The sequence below is a fragment of the Lygodium microphyllum genome, chromosome 19, assembly GCF_053477565.2.
Source record: "Lygodium microphyllum isolate KBCC chromosome 19, Lygodium_microphyllum_v1.1.10, whole genome shotgun sequence".
In the NCBI taxonomy this organism is placed as follows: Eukaryota; Viridiplantae; Streptophyta; class Polypodiopsida; order Schizaeales; family Lygodiaceae; genus Lygodium; species Lygodium microphyllum.
Window position 1 is genome coordinate 113054227 of NC_141153.1, and position 7971 is coordinate 113062197.

At 41.0% G+C, this 7971-nt stretch overlaps 1 long non-coding RNA gene across 3 annotated transcripts; it reads right to left on the reverse strand.

Moving 5' to 3' along the window:
• Positions 1 to 289: 289 nt before the first annotated feature.
• Positions 290 to 7396, reverse strand: LOC148020278 (uncharacterized). Of its 3 annotated transcripts, XR_015694950.1 has the most exons (5): positions 1983 to 7396; positions 1559 to 1649; positions 1354 to 1447; positions 868 to 931; positions 290 to 782 (listed from the first exon to the last, which is right to left on the reverse strand). It is a non-coding gene; the product is annotated as an uncharacterized LOC148020278 (long non-coding RNA). The 3 variants fall into 3 exon arrangements; XR_015694949.1 differs by having other exon boundaries at positions 1559 to 7396; XR_015694948.1 differs by having other exon boundaries at positions 868 to 995; positions 1559 to 7396.
• Positions 7397 to 7971: the final 575 nt, after the last annotated feature.

Genomic DNA, 7971 nt, shown 5'->3' on the forward strand with positions numbered 1-7971 from the left:
TGGTCTTTTGATGCCTAAGGAAAAGGCTACAAATTACAACATTAAAGGTAAAGTTTCCCGTCATTATCTAGTGAAGTTTAATAACTATGCACCATTGGATGCTAAGTGGATGAAAGAGTCTTAGCAAATTCACCTCAGAATTAGGATTTGTTATTTAGAGCAAATTGGAGGTTAGGATTTACAAAAATCAAACATTTTGGATTTGGAATTGCTTGTTGAAGGCATTCTAATCAAAATCCCTAATTTTTCCCTTGTTTTGGGTTGCCAAATCAATGAATATTCAGGGCACACATCAAGAAAATGTATTCAAACATGCAAGTTTGATTTTCTTACTATTGAAAGCATTAAATTCAACATCCAATCTAAGGGCAGATGCATGCAAGAGATTAGGGTTTATGAACAACATGTTTACAAGTCTAAAGTACTTCCATTTGACAATGCATTGAAGGAGTATTGGCTAGAGCAAAGCTCCAAGGTTGTTAGACAATCAAGGCTGATGCCTCATTTGACAAATCAAAATGGTCTAGGACTAAGATTTGCATAAATTCTTAATTGATTGCACTGTGGCAGCAATAAGAGACCATGGATGGATTTCTCAATGCCATGTTAGTCAACGTTGGAGTGATTGCAACTTTGTATGCTTGAAAATACACTAGTTTGAGTGTGTAATTGAGATAAATTCAAAGCTAACTCATCAAGATTAGTAAGAGCAACTGAGGACATAGCAGTTGGAGAGAAGGCACGCGAGGAATCATTAGCAAAAGAGTGTTGATCTATGACAACTGCATTGATCACACAAGCGGGTCACACATGGTTCGTGTAAAGGCTCATCTTCAATATTTAAAAAACACCGTAAAAGGCACTCACCTTGAGGATCAATCTGGTGTCATCTACTATGCAAAGAGCACTCTAGTGTCATTTATTTTCTTTGCTGAATCAAATAGTGCGTGTGCTGTAAGTTTATGTATACTACCCTATAGATTAAAGTTTCCACCCTAAGAAAAGCACCAAACATTTAAAAATCAATAAATATGCACATGAAGAGAATCTGATAAAGCAATATTAATTGAATCATGCAGTTAATGTCTCACTTCACAATTTTCAATCAAGTTATGATTATTATTCATCACCTAGAACTCAATCCTAAATTCAAATACAAGAGACAAATACATGATGAAAATGGTAAACAAATTCTGATTCTAGCCATGTAGCACAACACTTTCAGCATATGCAAAAGCAAACATGCACACACACTGGCGTGTTGAATACATGCAAGGGAACATCATTAATGGAAGAAAGAAGCATCAATAGCAAAAACATGCACCCATGCTGCATGGGTAAATGAAAAATTACCTGGGTCAAAGTTGCAGAAGTGAGTTGGTAGTGGATGAGGGGACAACAGACATATGATGGTGGAGATGTGAACTTACAATCTCTAACCAAAAACCTGTCAAAATTCAAACAAGCAGAGTCATGGAATAAAATTTACATGGAAAAACAAAAATCATCACAATCCCATACAGATTCATGGCACATGCAAAGTAAACCCAACTTTTACCAAAATTGCTCTTGAGGAATTGCGGCTGCATTTTCACCATGGTAATGTGGACCAAGTATCTGTGAAAACCGAACCCATGCAAGGAGACAATCTGCAAAGAAACACAAAAAATGCATCAGAAAGGCACATGCGCACATGATGGAGGCAGTGTGGACATAAAGAGTTCTCATCTCGATAAGTGATGCAGCAGAAGCATGCCTTCAACCAGGACACATCAAACTATTCCAATGAAGGTGCTATTGACACAGCTGAACTGCGTCTGCACTTCTCTACTGTGCAACAAAGCAGAGAAACTGACTCGGCAATTGTATCAACCGGAGCAGGTGCCACCCAAAGTAGACAAATCCAGCAGTTCAAGTGACTATCATACCACTACTCCTCATGTAAGGAATCAAATCACCCACTTTAGATAGTAATAACATACCAGCAAGATCCAGAAGACCCACACAGGAATGCACTACATTACACCACTGTTCTATTAGAACCAAAGAAAGGCGCCCCCTGCCCTGCTCAACTGACAGTTGCAGAAGTCTGAAGCCTGCTCATCTGTCACCTCTGCATTATTTAAGTCACCAAAAAAAATTAACAATCCATCTCAGCAGGTTGCAAAACAGACTGAACTCCATCTTCTCCCTCCTTTCAAGGGTATCATACTCACAATCAAGGCACCAAGCCCTCCAGGGAAAACCCATCACCAAGGATATGATGTCCATCTAAGATATAAAAACCAGTACTATGCCTGACCGCTCACTTCCAAAGAAGACCAATTCAGCATCTAGATGCAACTCACAGCAAATACAAAAGCAAAATATCTGTTTTCCGACTGTTGCCTGCCAGAAGTGGAGCTCACATCTCTCCATCTATAGTCATGAAACACCCAAAAACATTGCCAACAATTGAAATCTTCATCAGTGAATGATGCCCACTCGAAAACCTCCAACATCTAGCCATTCCAAACTTTAGGTGCAATGTCCTTGCATTGCTGGTTAAACCTAAACATGTCATATATTTGACTCCCCACCACTCTCAGCAGTCAGCTTTATTGAAAGCATCCAAGAAACTGCTGCTACAGCTGTTACCTTGAAGCAATCCTCAGGCATAATCTAGTCTTAACACCTGATGTGCCAGAACCCTTTTGAGGTTGCACTTTCATCTATCCATCAAGTCCACAGTTACTTGAAAAGTAGCTACCTGCACTGTTTCATCACTCTTGCATCCCCCTTTCAAGTGTAAAGAATGCTACCATAATCATTTAGTATTCTCAAAGTCACTGTGAACAGTACTGTCTCACAGATCTCTTCCCGAATGAGCATTTGCATGGATGTTCTGCAGTTTTTATCACGATTGCATGCCTCCTTTTAAGTGTTAAAGACTGCTATTACGATCAGTAAGTATCCTCGATGCCGCCACACGATACTGACTCCCAGGTCCTACATATGAGCATTTGCATGGATGTTTGACATCAATATAAATGCAGAAGGATGTTGTCCAAATGATGTCCCACACCTAAAGGCACCAATCTCTATGTTTTCCCACTTTTGACAACTTCGCAAAATGTTCCATGCAACACAATCGTGTTGAGAGAATGATCTCTCTAACATCATCATTGCTGCATCAAGCTGTCCTGCATGACCAAAAAGGTGGGTTTTTGTGCTCAACAGTGAGAGTGATATCATACTGTCGAATAACTTCCTCTAAGTGCTTTTGACCCTTCTCCACAAGACCTGTATGGCTGCATGCTGTTAGGATGCTAAGAAGGGTTATGCTGTCTGGCTGTAAGCTTTTTTCTTGCATTTGGTCAAACAGAAAAAAAAGCTGTCTCCCCGTGGCAAGTATACCCTGCAATTAATGAAGTCTAAGGAACCACATCTTGAACTGAAAGCTCCTCAAACACATCTTTTGCTTCTGTAACCAAGCCACATTTACCATACATATCTATCAAAGCATTTCCCAGAAAAGAATCCTGCTACCAGCCCTCAATTACAATCTCAGCGTGCAGTTTTTGGCCCATGTTCAACAAGCCCATGTTACCACATGCTTTCAGGCTGCAGACATAGGTGACAGTCTACAGCATTTGGTGACACACCATCCAGTCACATTTGTTGCAGGCAACTCAGTGCTTGCTCATTGAGGCTATGTTCAACGTTCCCTGAGATTAGTCTAGTCCGTGTAACTTCATTGTGAACTGGAAAGTTGTCAAAAATTTCCTGTGCTTCAGCACATGAACCACATTTCATGTACATGTCCAACAAGGCAGTTCCAACATAGGGATCCTGTTGATATATTTGCAATCACACCTACTATAGCCTCTTTGTATGAGGCAGTTCTGGGCTTAGGACATGCAGGCAGGCTGAATCCCATATGCACAGAAAGGGAAACAGCTACCCATCCAACAACTATAAAGCATTGTACTTGACTACCACTTAAAGATATGATGATTGTAATATCATGATGCTTTCCCATTTCAGTTGGTGTCTTGGTCATTGTCAGTCTTATACACAAGATTGTGTTTATGAGTCTAAGTCTCAATCTTGGAACCTAATTCACTTGTGTAACAAGTCAAGTCTCGTCTATGTCATCATGAGCTTAATCTTCCTCTTGGATCCACCATAGCCACTGCCATGCTCTAGATCCCGCGTCTTTGGGCAGAGTATCAGAGCTCAGCTGAGCATGGCACTGCCTCTTCGATCTCTTCTCACTTCTGATCATCTCTGCCCAGCTCACATCCAACTCAGGCCTTCATTTTCAACTTCATCTTCATCCTAACCTTGAGTTTGCCATAGCCAAACAACACATACCTCTGATGGAGCTTCTTGATCTCCTCATCTAGGCCATAACACTTGAAGCTCTCTTCTAGGGATATCTCTCCCAGGGCAAGGCGCTCCTCCTTGGCCCATCACAGCCCGACATTACTCGTCACTGATCCCAGCATTGCATGGATTTCCTGTCGCCATCTGAAGTGCGCCTGTTGACAGTCGTATGGCTAGATCTATGCCTGTGTGCTGCAATTTACCCTGCACCTATAGGGCATTTGAAGCCTACTACGTGAGCTTCCTCCTGACGAATTTGAGCTCAAATGCTTCACTCTATCTGCTGCAATTAAGAAAAAACCAAAAACCCTAGAGTTGGCAGCCATAGCCAACTTCTCAAAAGTTTCATCTTTACATCAAGTTCTTCTTCCACCTCATTTGCTCATTCCTTGAGACTCAAAACATCCACTGTCACTCTGATCTATTTCACTGTCCCATTCAAATCAGCAAGGGAAGAAAGAAATCAACCTGCTTAAGCCAAGCAAAGAGCCAACTCAACAAGAGGATCAGCATCAACACCAAGCTCATCAAATTAGTATAGCTCATCAAAATAGTATAGCTTGATACTAAGTTAGTGCTTCTTGGCACTTGTGCTCTTTAGCACATTCAAGATCAACACTTTGCTAGTCATTTGGAGCTGATATCCTATCATGGGAATGTCAAATAAGAAAATTTTTATATGGCTACTTCCAACTAAGAGTATGTCTCATTTCAAGCACATAGAAGATGTGCTTGTCTTACTTGCAGGGAATGATGGAGTTGTGAGCATTCAAGTGCTATCACTATTTAAAGAAATGCCTCCTACCTTGACGAAAGTGCAAGAGTTTGAAGTCATTTCGGCTGCCTCAAAGATGATACCTTTGCTTGAGGGGGACATGGACATGAAGACTAATGCAACTAATACAAGCAAAGTCAATGAATAAGAAGACCAGGAGGACCTAGAAGAAGAGGACCAAAAGATCAAAGCGGTGGACACTGAAGCTGCAAGCAAAGAGAAGAACAAGTACAAGATCAATAAGAGCAAGCTGGACTACACTGACAAGAAGACCTACAATAAATTGAAGATCTATGCGAAAAGAAATGTTGAAAACTGCAAGGGCCTACCAGTCCTTGACCCAATTTTTTACTAGACTTTTTTAGCCTTGTAATGCCTAGCCCTAATGCTTCTGACATAAGCTTATAAACTCCTCATGTAGCCTTGTACTATACCCTCTGTACACTTTGTGAGGCCCCTGTTACAACCTCTGGATGTCCATCATGTTTGTGGTACCCACACTTAGCCTTTTCTGCAACAGCCTTAGGTGTTTTGCCATGTGTATGGTGTGCCCACACTTTGCAAGTGTTGCTTTCACTAAAGCCTCTACACACTTTGTACTTTTTTGTTGTGATTGAGAAGGGATGTTGAGATATTTGCAATCACACCTATTGTAGCCTCTTTGTATGAGGCAGTTCTAGGCTTAGGACATGCAAGCAGACTGAATCCCATATGCACAGAAAGGGAAACTGCTACCCATCCAACAACTATAAAGCATTGTACTTAACTACCACTTAAAGCTATGATGATTGCAATATCATGATGCTTTCCCATTTCAATTAGTGTATTGGTCATTGTCAATCTTATACACAAGATTGTGTTTATGAGTCGAAGTGTCAATCTTGGAACCTAATTTACTTGTGTAACAGGTCAAGTCTTGTCTATGTCATCATGAGCTTAATCTTCTTCTTCGATCCACCATAGCCACTACCATGCTCTAGATCCCGCGTCTTTTGACAAATCCATCTCAAGCCCTTTTTTAACAATTTCAGTGTGTGACTGTCTGCCTTTGCCTATGAAAACTAAGCTTCCACAGGCTTGTAAAGAAAAAACAAAGGAAGCCGTATCAGGCAGAAGACTGTCAAGTTACATCAGCTCCAAACACTTCAAAGCTTTCTCACCGAGTCCCTCCTCAACAAAACCAGCTAATAGAGCATTCCAGGAGACTATATTCTCGACTAAAAGCCCATTCGGCACCACTTCTGCTTCTCCAAGTGAGCCACAATTCACATACATCTCTACCAACGTACTTCCAATACAAAAAGCTCCTTCTGACTTTCAAAATCATCTCTGCATGTAGCTTCTTTCCCATTTCTAACGCTTCAGGCTTGCTACAAGCTTTTAAGCCGGCTGCAAGTGTAACAGCATCCGTACAAAAGCCCTCATGTTACATCTGTTCTAAGAATTCGAATGCTTGCTCACAAAGCCCATGCTCAGCATATGCTGTAATTAATGCATTCCATGCAACAATATCCCGATTTGGCATCTTCTCAAACAAGTCATGTGCTTCTATGAATGAACCACAGTTTCCATATATATCCACCAAAGTGTTTCCAATAAAAGGATTTTCTTCATATCCATCTTTTACAATCTCTATACGTATTTCTTGGCCACAGGTTATATCATCCATGCTTCCACAAGCTCTAAGAATGCATACATATGTCACATTATTTGGAAAAATGCCATTCAACTTCATCTTTTCCGAGCAATCCAGCACTTTGATGTTGTATCCTTGATCAGCAAAACCTGTCATCAGCTTGTTCCATGAAACCACATTGCAGTTGAGAGTTCCATAAATGTAAACGTCACTTCTACATCTAATAAGAGTCTACATTTGATATACATGTCCACTAAAGAATTCCCTACAATAAGATCCTTCTCAAACCCTTGCCTGACAATCTCGCAATGAATTCGTATCCTTTGTCTATGTCCTCAGTAATGTAGCAAGCTTTCAAGCCAAAAACAAAAGCAACTATATTTGCAATTACACCTTCAAGTTGCATCAGCTCCAGGCATCTCAGAGAATGTAATGAATGAAGATGAGAGGAGAGAGGAGAATAAGCTGAAGAGAGAGAAAGAGAGAAGGAAGAAAAGAAAGAAAGACTAGAAGAGGAGAGAGAAAGACAGAAAAGAGGGGAGAAGGGAGAAGGAAGCCATGGAAGCTGAAGAGTCAGTGTGATTAGGTGTCTAACCCCTAACTCCTATGTATCCCACTCGTTACAATCCATCCCCACCCTAAAAGTTTTTACCCTCAAAAACAAAGACAACTAGAGGAAAGTGATAGATGGGCTGGAGGAGTGGGGTGCAGAGTACTATTTTGAGCCACATTACAATGAAAATGGGTGGGTAAAGACTAGGGACAGCATGCTGTCCATGACAGGCCTGCTGAGGTAAAATTGTCATAACTTTTGACAGGCTGCTCCAAATGGGGCATGCCACATGTCGAAACGGAGCTTATGACGTGTACTTTCAACCCATGTAGAAAGCACATTGCTAAGATTTGGGCAAGTACAAAACTGTTCTAAAACAGTGTGCAGTCTATAGGCAAGGTGTGATCAAAAGCGGGCATAACTTGCTAGTCTTTAGCCCGTTGGGCATCTTGGAGGTGAAAAAATTCATTGACAATAATGACTGGGCACTGAGAGGCTTCTTCCAGGGATAGGCCTTGCTATTTGATGAGGTACTCCTTGATGGATTGAGATCTTAATTGTTTCTCTTGCTGTCCAATGATTGCCTCAGAGATATACTGAATGAGACCTCCGTCTATGGGGGGAAGTTCTTCCACATAG